We start from the raw sequence: 20,733 nt of genomic DNA, 5'->3' as shown, positions 1-20,733 counted from the left end.
GCATGTGTGTCTTTCAGAGTGTTCATCATGTAATGCAATCACAGATTGTGATATAAAATGATTATTAATTACCAATGAACGAAACAATATAAAAAAGCATAGAACCCTGCATTGAAAGAACTGAAATGACAATTGACCAAGTCATTGTGCTGCAGGTTGCAGTGTTATAATGTGGGATGTCCGTGCATGTCGTTCGTTTTACATAATCATAGAAGTGTTGATACTTTTTCAACGTTTCAAGCCTCTCAACAATAAATTTGCTTCAAGAAATACGCTCTTTAACAGCACAAAAATCATTTTTGGTAAAACGTCAGACGGACTCTTGGTACAGCATCCCACTAAAAGCATTGATGGCCATTTGATGAACATTTTTTATACTCTTTTGTGACTTTTTGTGTGGAGCCCAAGTTTGTCAGTCAGTTGTACTTCAGTACTTGATGGGGAAGTATTTGAAAAAAAGCACTTTAAGTACGGTACAAAGTACGCGGTTCAAAATGTACTTAAGGTTAAGTGCAAATACACAGAAATGTACTTAAAGTGCTACTTGAGTACTTAGTACATCAAGTACTGCCCATCACTGCCCCTAGCACATGCCAATACTTCTAGTAGGCTGTCTGCATGCCCTTTATGATATGAAAACAGCATTGTGAAGGTATCTTCAAGTTTGGAGACAAGCTTGAAGAGTCTTTCTGAATAGTAACGTGGGCACCCCTGTTGAATTCGTTCATGTAAGACGACGGAGGGTCGGCGCTCTGTTCGTTTTTGCACGCCGCTTTTTCTTTACAGGGGCGTCAGGAGTCTGCTAAAGGTTCACCATTCCACAGAAACAGTGGACAGCCGACGATAAAGTAAAATAAAGCACTTCAAAGACACGACAGCGTCGCTATCTCACCCTCTGATATGTCACGGCGAAAGAACTCCGCCCGGGGACCAGCCAATGCTCCCAGAAACTAGCATACAACCGTGGAGCGGCGCGCCTGGTGGCCGTCTTCCGCAAGAGTCCCGCTCCGTCGGATAGGAGGCTGTGGGCACTCCTCACACCAGACGATGTTCATCTAGCCACCATACTAGAAGGAGTGAGGGAGAGCGCCCATTACCCTCTGGTCTTGAGGTCACTCTCTTTTGGAGAATTTGGAGTAAGGGAATAATAGGGGGACGTTTTTGTCCCAAAAATATGTGGGACACAGCAAAATTACTTACGACTTCTTAAAAAGTATTACACCTTCTAGAGTATTATAATACATGTAGTACTTCAATTTTATGCATTACAATACAGATACAAATACTCAAAAGTATTACAGGAATAGTATTACAATACAAAGTATTACTATTACTGCCCACCCCTGGTCGCCAGCTGCTACGTTCACAGTACAGCAGCGAAAGCCGTGAAAACCGTGAACGACGGAGACGCCGGTAAACTTGTCACGTTCACACAGCAATCCGTGAAACCCGCGGAGGCCGCGAAGGTTTCAAAAGACGCGACGCGAGAGTTGAGATTGCTTTTGCCGGGGGCACTGGAAAAGTCGAGAGTCTGGACCAATCAGCGCGCTCCACGAGCGAGAATAGTGGGAGGGAGAGCAGCGGCGTAGACAAGAAACGTGGTGGATGCGTAACATGGGCTGCGAAATTATAATCAAGGCTCCAAAGCAGCGCTAAATGTTGCACGACAGCAAACGCAGGAGGTAGAGAGACGTAAATATGAAGGCCATCTCATAGCAGCTGCTGAGAGAAGACGATGAAGCAAGTGTGTCGACTGTATGAGGACATGTGTAGATGCACGCCGTCTGCTGCTCGCAGCGGGTATTGCTTTTCAGGTTGCTCTATAAAATACACTAAATATATGTTTCCAATTGTTATCTTGATTGATCACAACGACGTTATACGTGTTACACGTGCGGAGCGTGAGTACAGATCGAAGAGTTAAACGGATCAGTTTTTCAAGCGGTGGAGGGTAGTGCCGGCATTCCGGGCGTTCGAAGCATAGCGTGAACGAAAGGGCCCCGAATGTCCTAAAAGCCGTGAACAGATTCCCCGCGACTTTCAACATCGTGGTGTAAACATAGCATTACTCCGCCTGTCGTTTTGCACAACGCGGATTATTCCCCCGCCGCTCTCTTCCGCTCTCGGCGGGGCCGTAGATTGGGGCTGATATTCTTGCTGCGTGAATAGAAAGAAATGTGTTATGGCAATGGACTTATTCATAAATGATGTCTGTAACTGTCGCAGACAAGGCGCGCGCCTTAGTTGAGCAACACAAAGGAGTCGGAAAATAAGCTCTGCAGTCTAGGCGTCCAAGTCAAACGTTTTTTATATATGTTTCTGTTCTTGTTGGGCGCGGAAAATGAATTTTTGCAATACTACATGATTTAAGAAGTGCGGGAGGAGGTCGAGAACATTAGTTTCATTGGCGTCTGTCTCTTTTGAAGAATTTATTTTGCTCTGACCCTAGGCAACTCTTTTGTTATTTCGAACAATTTATAGAGCTGTGATCAGTGGTTAACAACTTTTGATGCTCGTGGAAACTCCTTTTCGCCATTTATCAACGCGTCATTCACCTACATTGACGAAAAGGTAATACAAACATAAAAAATCATAATGCAAACATAAAAAATTGTAACATAATACAAACATAAACTCATGTTATTGCTTCTCTTTCGTGAAACTATCGTTCATAGCGCGCCACCTTATCACTATGTAGCCCTTTCAGTACTCTGGGCACCTCCGCAACCGAGACTGTTGAAGCGAAGAAGATGCTTCTGTCATATGAATGATCTATTACGAGAAATACAACAACGGCCGATCGGAGACGAATATTGATGATGTCATTTCGCGCAAGATATCCGCTCCCCGGTTGAGCACCCCGGACTAAAGGACGAGTATGGACAGCGTTCACTAGCAACAGGTTTATTCGAAACACCATTGCTAGTACTATTGCCAGTGGACGCTGTCCGCGTTCGTCTGTGTTCTCTGTTGCGTTCGTTCGTCACGCTTTAAACAAACATGCTCTGCATCGCCTTGCAATTAATATATCTTTTTAAATTTCCTGTTAGCCCCGCGAAGCAACTGTGGCTACGAGCGCCGTTTTGACGTGGACAGATGGAGAGAGGACAGCAGGAAGGTGTGGGGAACAGAGGGGTTGTTATGCGTCCTAGGCCGACTTCAGGGGGTACTGTGCCGACATTCGTCGGGCAAGTATGCCGTCTTGCGCTTCATAATTGTCCGTTCATGAAGGAGGACGGAATGGTGTAGAAGATTTTTTTTTTCGCGTGCCCACAAGAAAAACGGAAATTAAATTGCACTGGTTACGTACGTTGATATGGCGGATACCAGACTGGGGATATATATGCACTATTTCACGAAGTATGCGTGCAAACGTACAACCAAAATGCACAAGCATGCTAAGGAACATGCAGCATCAAATTTGGAACCCCTTTATTTTTGTGCGACTGCGACGTATCCTCTGGCTTCTAGACGCTCAACGGCAAGAAGAAATGGCTAGATAATGGAGACTAGCACGCTGACAGTTCCTACTTGCAGCTCTGATGGCAGAAGACTACGACGTAGTGTCCCATGTTCTCATGACTGAAGCTTTCACTTTCGTCCTGAGGATGAGATTGTATGGTGAGGCACTCGACGTCGGACGTGGTTACGGGAGCATATTTGAAAAGCGGGAGCAATCTCGTCGACATGTGCTCTGCCAGTAAGGCACGAGGCAAACAGCGTGACACCCCAAGCAGCACAATGTACTGAAAGTCGAGTGCAATAGGGGTGGACGGTATGTGTCTTATCAATGTTCTTTGGTTTCACGAATCTGTTCAAGGCCTTTCACCTAACCGTCCACCCCTATTGCACTCGACTTTCAGTGCATTTTGCTGCTTGGGACTGCACATATTTTCTGTTGGTCTCGGAACGCAGGGATTCTCCCGAGCACTGCGTTCATCTTGGCGGGCAGTTTTATACCTAGTGTTCCTGGAATAACTGCAAGAGAGTGTTCAATGAACGACCCTGTATCCCACACCCAAAGGTTTCAGCAGAGACAGCCGTCCTGTTTGCAGTTTCTCTTCACCACGGGTAAGACATACCATAGCAATTAACTGGTGCCGTATCTTCGGTGACGTCATCTTGACAGAAAAGCTGCTGCGCTTTGCTAACATAGCAGCGACCCCAGATCGCGGGAACGAATCCACAATGTTCAACCCAGAATAGGCATGTCGTTCTGAAGGTCTCGGTCGGTTATCCGGTATCGCGCGCCGTCCGGTAGATTTCCCGAAGAATAGAAGAAAAATCCTTCGGTCACCTCCAGAAAAGTACGACATAAGTGTGCCCAGGACATGCACTAACGCTGTATCCCTGTGTTGCCCTGTGAGATGCAAGACCAGTAGGATCTTGGTGAAACGGAGGACGAGGAAGAGAAGAACCAGTGGAATGATAACGAAGGGTGTGGAAGAAACAGAGTGGACTGGGATGATATCAGGTTTGAGTTTAAACAATGTGGGTCTGACTGTTTCGTAAACCTTGTTCAGAGAGGATGTCCCTCTATGTTCCGATGCGTATCTTAGGACCTTCATCGCAAAATGGCACGTATTTCCCAGGATTGAATTTCTGAGACAACACGAGCAACCTTCGAACGATGGGACACTTCAAGGGATGCCTCCAAAGAAGACGTACAGGAACCCCAACGACGTCGATATAGACGTGATTCATGCCGCATTGGAGGAAGCCATTCGAGCTTCTCCTTTAGCTGCGCAGAGAAGTGTTCCTCGACCATCCCAAGAAAATGTGGCGCCTGATCTGACCAGTAACGTCCGATTATTCGACGGAACACCAGGGGAAAATGTTCAGGATTAGTTATAAGAAATTCGACGAATCGCAAACCTCGCACAGTGAAATGACGAACTTTATTCTTCTGTTGTAAGTGGGCTATCGACGTTTCAGGAAATTATGTCAGAGGTTTTGAGTAATTTTGTTGGAAAAACATGCCTAATATACATTGACGACATCCTAATTTGGTCGGACCCTTTTCAGGACCACCTTCAACACACCGCCCAAATCTTCGAGAAATCTGCCAGGCACAGCTTGATCATCAAGCCCAGCATCTCACTTTTGTAGGAAACCGTTGCAATATCTGAGCCATATCCTCTCAACAGATTAGATTAGTGCCCAGAACGAGAAAGTTAAGCCGAGAAAGTTTGATTACCGTGTATCAAGCTCCGCGAAGTACCAAAACTAGTTTGTTTTCAGGGGATGAGTGGTTGGTACCAACGATTCATACACAATCACGCTGAGGTGACGCTAAACGATTTGAATAAAAATGGAGTTGGATGGACTTGGACTCTAGAATGTGAAGTAGCTTACCGAGCTAGGTAGGATGCAGGCAGATGTCCTTCGGTACCCGGACTTCACAAGACAATTCATTGTGACTACACACTCTAATAAAAAAAGGTAGAATTATCTACCCATCTAGGTAGAGCTGTATTGCAAGCACATTTCACCTCAAACCACTTTTACCTTTTGGGTATAACTGCAGAGTAGAGACAAACTATAGAGTACCCGGACTTCAGGGTACTCGGACTTCACAAGACAATTCATTGTGACTACACACTCTAATAAAAAAAAAGGTAGAATTATCTACCCATCTGGGTAGAGCTGTATTGCAAGCACATTTCAACTCAAACCACTTTTACCTTTTGGGTATAACTGCAGAGTAGAGACAAACTACAGAGTCGAAACTGTCGTTCCACAAGCTTGGGTAAGAAATTCTGCGTTTTTCTCTTAGAGTACACACTCAGCCCTCGGAGTGGTACATTCTCAATACAGCAAGGATGGCGAAGGAGTCATCGCATACGCAAGCAGAAAACTGTCTAACGCAGAAGTTGCATGCAGTGCGACGGAGAACGAATTCCTGAGTGTCGTACTGACATTAGAGAAGTTGCAAACTTACATCGAGGGACAGAAAATGTTCTTCATCACAGTCAATGCAGCGCTGCAATGGCTGTGCGAGAAGAACCTGTTAAAAGGACGTTTGACACGCTGGGTTCAGAGTTAAGGTAGGGTTCCTGAATACTAGCTCCCTCTGTGTAGGGTACAGTCATCCTTTGTAGAGGCGAATGTCGCAAAGTCGTCATGTTTACGCCCAAGCTTAGGTGCATGGGTGTTGTGTACCGGTTTCATCCAGTTTTTCAACCCTCCTCTGCTATGTATTTACTCAACTCCAAAATGTAGTGTGTAGCTAAGCGCAGAGCCGTCGCGAGACGAGTTTGCGCCCGGGGCACGGCAAACCTGAACCCCCCCCCCCTCTCCCGTTGCCACCAGAAGCTCTGTCAACAAAAAAAAAAAGAAAACGCCTATTTGCACTGCCGTGATCGCAAGTTCAAATTCTCCTCATTCCTGCTTTATACTGTCCAACTAACCTGGCAGGGTCTAACGTCCGGCGCCCTCTCTGGTGAGGGTGCCCGGGCTGGCTGCCCCTCTAGCACGTCCGTCACTACAGCGCTGGCGAAGCGAATAGCTAAAACACTTGTGAACGCATCGCGAGCTGTGCGTGGGCGTGAAGATGGCGGAAATTCGTAGCAGACGACGCGGTTGTCTTCACCCTATGCAGAGGGAGCTAGTATTGCGGCACCCTAAGTTCAGGGATTCACGTATACCATCAAGCACAGAACTGTTAAACTCAACTCAGTGCCAGATGCGTTGTCGCATAGCCCTGTGTCAGCTGTAACTACAGAGTCACAGTCATGTGTGCGGGAAAAGTAACAGAGCAGCATAGACATAGCTCCGTGGTCTCAGAACGATCGATTACCGTGATCCTAAAACTGGAGAATCGTTTAAAGAAGCGCAATGAATGGACCTCTTTCTCCTACCGATTTTTTAAAATTTTCAAACAGACGGTCAGGTTACAGAACACAACAAAAAGGAGTTTTATCTCAGAGAAGGTATATTGTAAGGATAGAGAGGTAGCAAGCGAGCTGGTGGTATGGATCCATAACTTAAAAACCCGAGACTAGGGGACAGGAAAACGGCAACACATACAAGGTCTCAAGTCTTGAGACCTCGTCTGGATTGTCGTTTTTTTTTTTTTTTTTTGTCTCCTAGTCTCGGGTTTTTAAGTTATGGAGGTATATTGTGTCAACAGAAAACCAATAATGACAGCGAAGCACAACGACGACCGTTCGTTGCGAGCTGCTTACGACGTTTGTACCTATAGAAGCATTTCCTGATGCTCCACCAGCCGGACATGTCCGCGTTGATAAGACACTGTCGATGCGAAGAAAACACGGTCGAAGACCAAAAACACGCAGTGATGTTGAGGAATCCATAAGCTCATGTGACTAATGTCAGGGTACAAAGCACCGTTCATCAGAGACGACTCCCTTTGAATCAGTGCTGACAAGCATTCACGACAGGTGGGGTCCCAAGGGTCGAAGCGGAAGTGCAACGGTCGAGGAGGACGGCCTAGTATCCTGGGACGGTAATATCGTCCTCCCTCTAGTATTAGCTGTTCTCGAGGCTATTGTTGATTGTTGCCCTGATGTTGCACACCATTACGAAGTGACTGACCCCTAGGGACTCATAATGGAGCTATATTTATGCAAGTGAATACGCGTGACTTGTGGAGCGAGCATCTTTTGTGTTACGACACAGCATCCCCATTTTTGCGATTACCCAAGCCTACGTCAATGATGATACGGGAAAATGTGAATACCTTGATGTATGTTACTTGACGTTGCCAGTATGTCACTGAGCTTGGGCCAAAGGCAGATTGACAGAACGCAAAAGGAACAACGCAATACAAGGCTGTGTTCTGTCCATTTGTATTCTCGCTTGCGTATTACTTTTATGCTATGTGGTATCTATTCGCAATACTGCGATTGTGCTTTCCCAGCCGCTAGTGCAGGCAGTTTTGACTATCGTGAATTGACACATTCCACCTCAATTCAAATGGCAAAGAGCGATTTCAAGTAACAACTAAACAGTGTACGACCCCCACGTTCCGGTGGTTGGTGACACTAACCCTGATAACTTTGCGTCTGGAGGTACAAAAACTGGGCGGAACTAGCACGTGCGCAGGTTTAAAATTTCGCTGGATCTCTTTGGAGTGCGAAAAAAAAAACGCGAAAGAACTACTTGATTAGAAACAACTGAATCCGAGTTCTGAACGCGATCTGCTGCCTTCCGTTGACAACTGGCTCTCAGGAGAAACTGACCACAATTTTCTTAAATTCGTAGATCATTTTTCTTTCGAAACGGTTGCTGCATATTTCAGTTATTCCCGATATGACCCACTTAAAGGTAATATTCTGTCAGTGCAGCTTTTAATTAACTAGAATAAAAAGTATCATTAACAGGTCATTAACGGTTGAATTGCAATGTTGCAGAGCACTACATTGACGTCTGTAATTCGCAGACAACCGAAACCGTAGCAACCGTCTATGGTCCTGTATAAAGGATGCAAAAATGCAAAACGTTCGAGGGTCCTGCGGAATTAATGATAATTGACAGGGATATTCAGGAGCTATTCCGTAGGGAAAAAAATAGTAGAACATCATGCTCCACGGAGCTCCCACAGGATAGCGCAAGATGAATTTTTCAGCGCGATCTTTGTCAGTCCCACGAAAGGAGGTTGGAAACCCAGCCCAACCCGGCATCACAGAAAGAGACAACACTAGCATGGCTTATCCCGTCCGACTTTCGCTGGGATAATGCTTTCCCTCTCCCAATTTTAGGAGCTGTTACTTTTTTCTACTATGACTCGGTGTGCTGGCTTTGGAGCCTCCTTTCGTCGGACTAAGGGCGACTGCACTGAAAAAGTCATCGCGCGTTATGGTTCGGTGCTCCGAAAAGCATGATGTTCGGCTATTTTTTCCGTTGGGATAGCTCGTGATTATCGCTGTCAATTATCATGGATTTGAGTGAATTCGGCACGCTCTTCATATTAGTGGGGTAAAAAAGTGACCTTTACTTGCCAAATTTCCAAGTTCATATCGCAAATATTTACATAACCAAACTTATGATTCCTGATATTCACATCAGGGGGCGGCAAAACCTAATAAGAACAAATGCCGTTAACCGCATGATTCTAGGTGGCGTAGGATTTTTTGTTATTATAATTCAATTACACGTTTTCTGGGCCACCCTGTGTCTTCATAAGCACGCCATGATAAGGGTTGTCAGCACACCCATCCGCTCCGCGCACAACTAGATTGCAAACAAATAACGGCAGAGATGACGTCAGCACTATGAAATACGAGAAGTGCGTGACATTACCTCATTCGTCTTTCTTTTTCTTTCTTTTTTTCGTGCAGATCTTCTAACTCATCCACATTCCAGCGCCTTATCAAAACAACTGCCTCGCCCCAAAAAAGAAGAACGGGAGAAGTGCCTGTCGTGCTCAAAGAGCCAGGTACACTACGCATGCGAAGCATCCCACAGGAGCCTTCATCGGGATCGCAGCACTATATGATCCAAAAACTTCGTGGTGTGTCTGCGTGTGGGGGGTGGGGGGATAAAGGGGGAAAGTGCGGTCAGCGCGCTCTGTAGTGGCGGCTCGGTGCATCCAGGAGGGAGAAGTTCGGTGGGTGAAACAGTGAGGGATCCAAAAACTTACAACCCGCTCCCAGAGTATAAAGGAGCGGAACACTTTCATGACGATGACTGACATACGCCTCAGCAACTCGTACTGCATGTGCGGTAAGTTCAAGGTGTGGTGAATGAGCCCAGCTCACCGTACATAGCGTCACAGAATCCTACAGATCTTGCGTTTTTTACTTGACCTGCCGCTTCCATTGTCATTAGAGACTATAACCACAGACATTTTCGGCTCGAATGAAACGTCCTATCCGAGTGTCGCGCATGCGCATTACGAGTCATAGGACGCACAATTTCGTTGAAACGACCACATGCTCCGAGTCGTTGCGTTTTATTCCGCAGCTACGACAGACCGCCATCGCGAAGAAAGATGGCGGTGCCAGTTGTGCGACCAGCTGTGTCAGTTAAGTTACAGTGGATGTTACGGTGGGATTGCCAATTGTTGACTGTTTCGAACAATGTGTATACCCTGCGGGAAGTTGTTGGATGTAACGACGTATTGAGTAGGGCATTTTGAACGCTTCAATGTCCAATCTTTTCGGGCATTTGGTACAGGTTTGGCACGTTATTGTGAAGGGGCTCGTTATTTTATTCCCCACATTCCCACCAGCAATGGGGTAGAGTATCGCCTATGGCGATGAACCTCCCCACTCTCCAAAGCCAAAAATAAAGTTGTTGTTGGTACAAGTATACAAAACGGGTTTGTCCGATTTTCCGCAATTTTTGACAATGTGGAGTGCAGACGGGCATTATGTGGCCCACATTGCCAAGTTTGAGCCAATATGGGGTAGATCTTGACAATATAGCCAATATAAGCCCAATATTATATGTGTGCGCTTTATTCCAGAAAGCTGAAACACACATTCCAAAGCCGCCGGCTGACGAGCTGAACCAAACTTCCACTCTTTCTGACCAAACCGTACGAATCGCCCAACAATACTTAAAGAGACTGTCGCATTCCGAAGCATAGCACTGTTCCACTCCTTGTCTCTATACTGCCATCACCGACAATAACGTCGAAAATAGAACGCGAACTAGTGAAGCAGTTTCTGTGAAATTTGATTCAATACAGGGCAAGAGCAGACGCCAGATCTTGAGAGTATGGAGGAATTCCCTTCCTGGTAGTCGGACGAAACATCACAGGGACAAATCGAATCAGTGAACACCCTGAGGTACCGGCGGATGGGCGTCTGCGAGTCGTGGAGATTTGTGATCGGCTTGTGGAACGTCGGAATGTTGTTTCTGGCTTAGCGTAGAGACGTGTTCGTACACTCAGGAAGCTAACACCGACGTGGTCGCGTCACAGCTCATACTCATCAGCGAAAATCGGCGTATTTACAGATGACTTTTCACTTAGTACATTGCAGTGCGAACATGGAGCAGACGACCTCGGAGACAATCGCCTGCGCTGCGCTCCCATCGGTGTGGCCTCGCTACGTACTCATGATGCTACTATCGCTGGGGCTTCCTTGGCTTTAGAGGGAGAGCGAATCCTTAAAACTATATGTAGGCTGTATACGGAAGAGAAATTTGGCCAAGTAGACCGTGAAGTGGTGTTAAGCATTACTCTGTCTCATACAGACGCTTGCGAATTCGATAGTCCCGATAGTTCATTATAGTCTCGATAGTTCGAATATTGAATAAACTGCCAGTGTACACAGAAAATATGCGATATGTCGTAAGTATTCGCTGTTTACAATTGTACTTCTACTGCCACCACCCTGGATCGCCGGCGCATCATAAAGATAGTCGGGTCGATAAGTCTGACTTGGCATTGTCGCTGGGTTTCGCTACCAGTTTACATTCACCTTGGACAGCCTCTCATCAGAGTGAGAGAGGGTGACATCGAAAGGAGGATAGGAAAAAGGATCCGCCAGAAAAACGGAACACTGTAGGACGTTTTAAGATTTTGCATTTTCGCATCCTTTATATACTGGAGCACAGACGGTCATTGCGGTTTGATTTATGTGGGTTACAGACTTCGAAGTTGTGGTCCGCAATTCTGCAATTAAATTTTCATCATACTCTCACTAATTAAGATGGGTAGAAATCCAGCGAACCGGTAGAGATGTAGGAAGGGAGTTGCCTCAGGACAGAAGCCGCCGATATTTCGAACAGAGACTGTTCTTCTTCTGGGCACCGTCCTCATCATTGGCATGGTATTTAAAGGGTTAGGTGTGACGTGTTTAAAGGTTCATGCGAATTGTGGGTCAACAGCCCGGAGGGAAGAAAGGTCCGTACGGGTTTTTACGGCGGGAGTCAATGGCTGCTTTGTTAGAGTGTGGAGGGGATTATGTGAACGTAGTGATCTAGGCTACAAACCGGTTGCAGAAAAATTCTTGCCTGTTGTCCCGTTTCGTCCACGTGTTCGTGAACCTTCCATTTTTCTGCAACCGGTTTGTAGCCTAGATCACTACGTTCACATAATCCCCTCCACACTCTAACAAAGCAGCCATTCACTCCCGCCGTAAAAACCCGTACGGACCTTTCTTCCCTCCGGGCTGTTGACCCACAATTCGCATGAACCTTTAAACACGTCACACCTAACCCTTTAAATACCATGCCAATGATGAGGACGGTGCCCAGAAGAAGAACAGTCTCTGTTCGAAATATCGGCGGCTTCTGTCCTGAGGCAACTCCTCTCACTAATTAAGTATGTTAAAGGGTCTCTGACCAGAACCTGGTCAATGTCTTTGTTTGTATGGATAACGAACCTACATGGCGCCTCCAAGTTACAACTGAAACGTTTCGTCTCTGCGTAGCCGCCAACTATTCCAAACAAGGAGCCGAAAAGCGGTTTCGATTTCTGCCCTCAACTCGTGCGATCAGCGCAAAACTCTAGCTATTATGCAGTGGTTTTCCCATGTGTATGACGTCAAACGCCCGCGACGTTTATTGGTGGAAAGTCCACATCGGAAGTTCGGGAGGTTTCCGCAACTTCCGTATTGCTGGGTGCTTTTTCAATATGGACGCGGAAGCACAGCGGAGTCGACAAGTCAGCTTTTCAGCTACCTTTTAGCAGCTGAGAGGCACCTGCTACGTGCAGCAGAGTTTGGAGGCCTTGCTTTTGAAATGTTGAGCCGCGAATCGACTTCAGCATGAAGAGGAAGTTCCAACGACAGACTGTTAGATGAGCTTTCAGCATCGATCACGATGAAGCACATGAACAGTTTGTGTAAATTTCATGTTTGACGGCGCCGTGTAAAGGGGCCGGAGTGGTTCATTGCATAATAATGCCGAAAGAAGTCGAGTGCTTATGTTGCAAGGAGCTGCTCTTAAAGTAGCATATTTAGAACTTCGAGGGCAGCACGAACCTAGCGCTCATATTCACAAGTAAGAAGCGTACGTGTCTCGTGCACAATCATGCTGGTTGGTTTCAATACAAAATAGTTTTTCTGAACTTTTCGTTATTGTTCGTCACATATTCAGAAAGAGTGCAGCTGAATTAATACTCGGCGTCCTACTAGCTTTAGCTTTGTTCAAAGCTTGCGTGTCTCATACAGGAAATAGATATGTACACTACATACCAACAGTTCGTGAGATGGATGTTGCACAGACTTGAAAAAAACAAGAGAATCGTTATACCAGTCTGCGCGGTGAACAGGATACGCAAAGCCTTTCCCATAGTAACTACTACATGCTTTAAATACCCAAGATACTAGGTGGAAGTACCCCCTACAGGGGGTGCCCTTGCAATTTCAGCTGTAGACACATGTCGGTAATGATGCAACTATAATAATGACCCCCCCCCCCTCCGAACTTTTTTAAACACTCCTCCATGCTTGGGATTCTGGATAAACCACTGTGCTGACCCCTGACACAAAGCACCATCTCATCACCCTGCTCCGCCTAGTAAGAATTACATTGGGCTCTCAATTCCACCACAGACACAAATCCAATCCTGTTCTGACGCATCCTTTTGTCAACCCATTCAGTCAATATGTCGTAAGTGTTCGAACTCTTACTGTCTGATAGCACCCAAATAGTATTGTTTAAGCACCTCAAGTATTTTAATGATCGTTATGTGGAAGTAAATCAGACTGTTATGCAGGTTACCCTGTGTGTGACCTCGGTTCCTGCTCTCAGTCCTCCAGAAGTGCTCACTACACAAGTGGACTATCGAAAACCTCAATCTTCTATGCATGATGTAAAACCCCAGTTCGCTTGCTTCCTAGCCATTTTTTCATTCTCAATTTTCCTTTTGTGTGCAAAGTGCACACCCAGTTCGAGTAGGATGTAGACCTTGAGGAACCAAGCTTTGTATCTTGGGCTGCTCAAATACTCAAATAGGCATGTTGTAGTCGAAGATGATGTAACATGAAATGTGGTTCATATAGTTTATTGTGGCACTCAGATAATATCTTCATAATGTGTCTGCAGAGATTGCTCCAAAATAGCATATGTGATGCAGCGTTATACATTATTGGGCTTCTGGGAAAAATCATGATTCACCTGATACAGACGGCAGCCTTTGTAACGGTGTCTGACACATTTTTAGCAGCCACTGTTTTAAAATATGCATTAAAAATGCTCCAACTATGAAAGTATCACGAAGTTCTTCATTTCATTTGTTTACTTAAACAACCTTGTGAAGGGATTTACATAAATGCGGGAGGTTTTTTATCCAAAAAAGACAAATACCAAACTGATGCAAACAAAATTCGTTCACTCACCACAAAGAAATTCATTCGATCTGAAAACGATCATAGCACTTGGAAATAAATGACGATACATTTTGTTCTGATGCTATGTGGGCAGGAACGTCATTCCAGTTTGACACCATCAGCTGGTGCGGAGAGTAGAGGAATTTTTTTGTTTGTGTAGGTGGAGCAAGTACTTTGTGCGAGTCATCAAGTCTTGGAAGTAACTTGTGAGGGGATTGACAGTAAGTGGGGTGGGGAGGAGTGTGACTGTAATATAACTTATGAAAGAATGCCAGGCGTGATACCTTTCATCTGGTAATCAAAGGAGTAAGAAAGCGTTTGGCTTTAATGGCTGAGACGCTGGAAAAAGGATGATAATCACGAGCAACAAACCGTGCGGTTCTGTACAAATTCTACATTGTCGATTAAGAGATGTTGGGATGGGTTCCAGATTGCAGAGGCATATTCCACTTCTTTTGAACATGGCAGTTGATGTTCTGAGACTGGAACACATAGAAAAGGCAAATACATACAAAGCATCAAGTGCCTAAGAAATGAACGATGAAAGAAGGCAGTCACTGGAAAGGTTAGCCAGTAGTAGGACTTGAACCCACATCTTCTGTATTACCGATCCAGGGCCCTTACCAATTGAGCTAAGCTAACACGCCTCTCCAGTGACTTCCAAGGGTGCAGATGTACCCTAGGAATAGGTTTATGGGTAGGAGAACATTAGTCACTGTTATTATACAGGCATAGCTCTCTGTCCAGTATGATCACCGCAGAGCACATTTACAGGAACTCACAGGCACAAAACTTGCATAATAAATATGTAATAGCCTCAAACAGCTATTATATATAATAACTGGGACATGGAACTCCAACGGCAGATGGTCTGGCAGTACAACACAGGTAATCTTGCCATCACTATATTTTTCCCAAAATGCTGAAAATAAATCTATAGAATTACTGCAGTGAACTGCTCAATTTTTCACCTCAGATATATTTTTAGCACTCTGTCTTTCATGCTTCAAAATATACATGCATCGAACCTGCAGATGCTTGTGTGTGTAAGTAGAGTCACACATCTCATGTGCAACAGGCAGGTCTAAGTTGTACTGAGATATGTCAATTCCTTACGCATGCTCACCACCTGTAGATTCCTTTAAAGGGAACAAAAAACTTTTGGTTAGTAACAACTTCACGCTATATACCACATTTATAAAAGAAATTGGTCCCGTACCTGACGGACAACTGTCATGACTATTGCCAGATGTCTTCCTCTCCTGTTCCTTCCACTTCCATGAAGTCATCACCCTAACATTGTTAAAAAAAGCCATATAAATGCGATAACTGAGATATTACCATTACGAGCATACAGCAAATCACAACCACATAAATAAAATACACAAATGCACCGAGCTGTCCACATTTTCACACACACACACACACACACACAAAAATACATAACAGAGTGGACTGTCTCTAATAACACTTCAACAAGTTTGTGTAACTCTGTTTTGAAACTGGACACAGGAAGGCCATTTCCAATCAGCTGAAAAAAATTGTTCGGAAGAGGAACAGTTTCTGCTGATTTTTGTAGTTGGTCCGTAGCAGTGGAACCTTGTAAGGTGGTACAGTGATAGATTTCATACCGTAATGGCAAGTGTTTGGGATGGCGCTAAAAGATCCTGAATTTGCAAGGCAATTTTGTGTAAATGTCTGATTTCCAAGTGAACGCTTTGTCTACTGTATTTTACATGTCTTGAAAGCTGAGGGGCTGGATGGATGGATTGTAGTGGCACCCCTGCTGGGCCTCTTTGCAACGAGGGTCCAGCACATTGCACCTGCAGACAGCCTGTAGACATGGTTGTCGTATACCAGGCATTCTTTCTTTCTTTTTTTGTGCACTGCAATTTTATCGTAGTTGCCCTCTTTGGTGTTTCCCCAGATTAGACAACAATAGTACATCTTGGGGTAAACTAAGGATTTCAACTGCGTTGGTTTAGAATCCAGAACCCTTCTTTACTATGTGCAGTATGCTGCATATTATAAGGAAAACAAATAGAAGAAAACTTGTACCTGATCCCTGCCTTGTATTTCCAACATTTGGTTCCACATCTTGTCCAAGGAAGTCATGAACTACATTGGTGCACACTGCTGTGACAATTGTTATGTTACATCTAGATGCTGAATACACAGCTTCATTTTACGTACTGTGAATGTTGCTTACTGCATTGGCATGGCTGCATTCAACAACACTCAGAATTGTACAGTAATCTTTTGATTTAGTGCGTAAACTTCAATTTTCTTTAATCCGTATTTTTCTTTGTTGCGTAAATGGTCTCCTAACATCTGCATGCCACAACGTAATTCTCACAAGGAGAGTAATCACTGTATAAATTATACAGAAGACACTAACCTCGTCACGTCCAGATGCAACATTGGAAGATAGATTCAAGGAAAGCACTGCGGACTGCTGTAGGCGGAGGTTCTTTGTACTCAAACTGAGGGGTCCGTCTCATAGTCTGCATTCTTCAAATATGATTGGCAAAATCCGCCGCGGTATTATCCTGCCGCTGCGGTTGAACGCGCAGTATCGTACGGAACTGAATGCCCGCCGAGAAATCTCGCTTTGACGACACAACCGAGGCACGTCAAATGAAGTAAGGGCTGTACCTCGATAAATTGGTCGTTGTTCCAAAAGATATAAATAAAGAAAACTTGGAAATACACACACTACGCTAACGCAGTGAAATTGCGCACTGGATCCCGAAAGTCGTCGTAGCTTCGTAGCCTCGTAGAGCTCTCCTCTTTCACGGAAGTCGCTAATTGGATTATCGCAGTCATAAAACAGGTCGTAGATTTCGAAGTATATACATACTTTTTATTTCCAGACATTGTGACAACAGTGTATCGGCGTAAAAATGTTGGTTCTTGCTGAAAGTAGTTGTTGTAGTGCTCGATCACGTGACGGCATTCTGCGCGCTGATTGCATGGGCGATTGACGTCATCCCAGTGGGATGACCAGGTGAGTTTTCTTATGCGTACGTTTTCTTGGTTTGACGCTAGGTGTGCCAGCGTCGACGTGAACCGCGATGTTCAAAATTCGAGTTTACGAAAACTACGAGGTGTTGAGGCATGCATTTTCGTATGTGAAGTTGCTTTTGTGTATTCTATCGGTAGCCACTGCGGAAAAGGCTCTCCAGCTTCTGGTCAGAGACCCTTTAATTATGAACGTCCATTCCTTGCGCAAGAATTCCGGACAAAACGTAAAGCAGGCTTCACCTGCTCATGTCTCATAGATACCATATATTAGGTATCTAAAAGCGCGTCGAACACATTCCGCTGACAGTGCTTTGCATTCGTACGCTATAACGGCGAAGCTTTATTGAAATTTCTTTGGGCGAATATTCGCATATTCGAGGTTCTATGTACGTTCCCAATTTTCATTATGCAAAGAAGACTTCATTTCCCGCACTGTAGTGCTGGGGTGAAGCCCAACATCATGATATGCACCATGTATTTCGAACACCTCGTTCGTGGAGAGTTTCAGACCCCTATCGTTGTGTAGTATTCGTGAAATAGTATATGAAATTGAAAAGTTTGCAAAATTAAAGGTGTATACAAGAAACTAGCCATCAGAGGTGGGCACCCTCGCGAGGGCGAGCGAGGGTGAGGGTTTCCTCACCCTCACCTCTTCCTCACCTTACGATATTTGATATTTTTCCTTGCCAGGGACCACGATCCTTAACCTGTGCCCATGTGGAACCCAACTGTCGCCTTCAGGGCTCCAATGGTCGGTATATCCACACGTCCGGCCACCGCACATGCAAGTCAGCTAACATAATATATGCAATATTTTGTTCTATCTGCCCAAATCTGCTATACATCGGAGAAACCGAGAGGAGACTACACGAAAGGTTCCGCGAACACCGTCGCCTAATACTTTTACAACAGTCTGATAACATCAGCAACCACCAAGTGACTCTGATTTCCAAGCATTTTTCTAGTTCGACCCATAGTGCTAATAACGCTCCAGTTATCGTTCTTCAATCCGGCTTCAACAATTCTAATTCACGTAAACGGCAAGAAAGACGCCTTATCTACCACGTCCACTCGACTCATCCCGAAGGTCTTAATGAAAGACTCATTTTAGGATTCTAGTTTGTCGGCACGTGTTGTAACATGCCGCCCTCTTACACGGATCTCGTGTTAGCCCCCTAGCGGGCTTGGCGATATATACAACATGTTTCCCGACATCCCCCTCCTTCCGTCCCTCTAGTCTGAAGAAGAGCCTTCGCTCGAAACGTCCCCCCCCCCCTTCCTTTGCTCCCCTGTTCGGTACACCAGTTCCCCCTTTTTTTCTCTCTTACGATATTTGAGGTGAGGTGAGGGCCAAGTTTTCTGGTGATGTTTGGGGTGAGGTGAAGTGAGGCAAATTTTCAAAAAAATATTAGGTGAGGTGAAGAATGTCTTTAAAAATTGAGGTGAGATGAGAAAAAATAAAAAAAATTGTGGTGAGGTGAGGAAACCCAGGACAAAAGTTTATGGAACTTGGAAAAAATATCACACAGTATCGCACGATCGATGCCGGAGTAGAAGTATACCTGGCCGGCTAGCTCTCAAGAGATGAACACTTCACCCTGTGAAATAGGTGATGCTGGTTTTACTGGCGAAGAGGAAAGGAGGAAGGGGCCAACGGATACATAGCGGCGACAAGAGGGCGCCGTGATGCGTGTGTATTACTAGGTGATATTACAGATGTATTATTATTAAGGATAGGTAAGGCTGCCCGGCTTCGCTAGTTATTCCAGGATGTTGGCCGTCGTATCGGGCCCGGGCGCAAATTGCGTGGACCTCTTTTTCTTCTCCTTAGCCGTCGGGACTCGCAAAATTTAGTTTTGTAGGACTCTGATTGTATCGGGCCCGCGTAGGGATCGCGTGGGCTTCTTTGTCTTCCCTTTAGCCTTCGGTACTCGTAATTTTTTTTTTTTTTAATTTGCAGGGTTTTAGGGCTCGATTTTTTTGAAATCGCTTCTTAGTGTGCACCTACGCGACCTCAGGAATATGTGTGCAAAACTTCGTCCCTCTTGGCCCAGTGGTTTGGGATGTGGCCCCTTAACCGTTCGGGACAAGCTCTTTTATATATATTAGATTAGGAGATTAGGTGGGTATTATGTGTATTACATGCGATATCTCTACGGGAGCACTTCGGGGGAACGGAAAAACAATGAATGTAAAGGGACGAACTACAATTCTCGTCACCATTGCGAATTACATCAATAAAGACGTCAGGAAAGCCATCAAGTAACCTGTTAGAGAGACTGTATTATTCGTATACGTGCGTAGGTTCTCTTTATTTCTATTATGCTTTGTCCTTTTCTGCTTACCAGCGCCCTAGTAGAGACGGCCGCGCAATATCAAGTCGCGTCATTTTTGGTTTTCACGAAGAGAAACAATTCTGTCACACTGGAGTCATGTGATATGGTTGCAACCCTCATTTTGGTCGGAATATGCACAGTTCAGTATTATTTCATAATTTTCTGTCTCACAAAGACTATCTCTTATTTTTAATCACTCAGCATTCACACACGCCCTCCGCCCCATCCCAGTTCCTCGTTTCGATCTTCTTTCCCGGTTTGACATTTCTGCAGCATGAATCTTCTGTCTCGTTTGGATTTTCTTTCTCTATGGATGTTTTTTTTTTTTCGCATGGATCTTCTTTCTCGTTTGGGTCTTCATTCCTTTGGATCTTTTTTCCATGTGTCCGTGGCCCAGTTGGGTGTTCTTCCCCTATGAATGTTTTTTGCCGTTGGATGTTTCTTCCACAAGCCTGCAGATACCACTGTAAGAGCTGTGGTGCTGTGAGAGAGGGCACACCCGCATTTCTTCAGCAATACATTTTTATCCAGAAAACACGAAAAAATACGGGTATGCCACAACCCGTGCACACTTGTCCGTGCATGGGCGCGTGCGTGTAGGTGGGTAGGTAGGTACACCCAGTATTGACCAATAAGTCATTCAGCTTTCAGCAAATGGAATCATTCGGAAAGTGGTACAAGCTGCAACATAAAAGCTTGCCATCATTCCTGTTAGTTGGCACCACGCAGGGGCCGCTGGCTGGTGGTGTTGTGTAGTTCTACAAACTAGTTCCATAGTACGTCATGGTCGGTACCAACTCAACCTGACTGACTGACAGAGCTTTAATTGTTGCGTCCATCCTGCTGCTCGTCGTCGCCTGTCCGCCCTTCGCCTTGCCGAACTCGGGAAATGTCCTTTCATGACACCGTACTACACAAGCTATCCTACCTTGTGTACTAATCCTTTCTATCCGGAATTTTTCTGAAGTGTGTGTGTGGGGGGGGGGAGAGTCCGTTATTGGCAAGGGTCAGGTGCATGCTGGGATTGCTTTAAAGTTGGGAATCGAGTAGGGGGTCAGGACATCCAGACCCCTACCCCCCTAAATCTGACACCTAGCCGTTGGATGAGTATCTTAAAGCAAACA

At 45.2% G+C, this 20,733-nt stretch overlaps 2 long non-coding RNA genes across 3 annotated transcripts in view; one reads left to right on the top strand and one right to left on the bottom strand.

The window, feature by feature from the left end:
* LOC135367844 (uncharacterized) overlaps nt 1–20,733 on the bottom strand; it is a 247,651-nt gene that overhangs the window by 161,665 nt on the left and 65,253 nt on the right. The window lies entirely within an intron of this gene.
* Nucleotides 4,252–5,326, top strand: LOC135367771 (uncharacterized). 2 transcript variants are annotated; one of them, XR_010414514.1, is made up of 3 exons: nt 4,385–4,491; nt 4,593–4,943; nt 5,026–5,326. It is a non-coding gene; the product is annotated as an uncharacterized LOC135367771 (long non-coding RNA). The 2 variants fall into 2 exon arrangements; XR_010414513.1 differs by having other exon boundaries at nt 4,252–4,943.

The sequence above is a fragment of the Ornithodoros turicata genome, chromosome 1, assembly GCF_037126465.1.
Source record: "Ornithodoros turicata isolate Travis chromosome 1, ASM3712646v1, whole genome shotgun sequence".
Lineage (NCBI taxonomy): Eukaryota > Metazoa > Arthropoda > Arachnida > Ixodida > Argasidae > Ornithodoros > Ornithodoros turicata.
The sequence above is the reverse complement of the archived record's forward strand: the minus strand, read 5'-3'. Positions and strand labels throughout refer to the sequence as shown.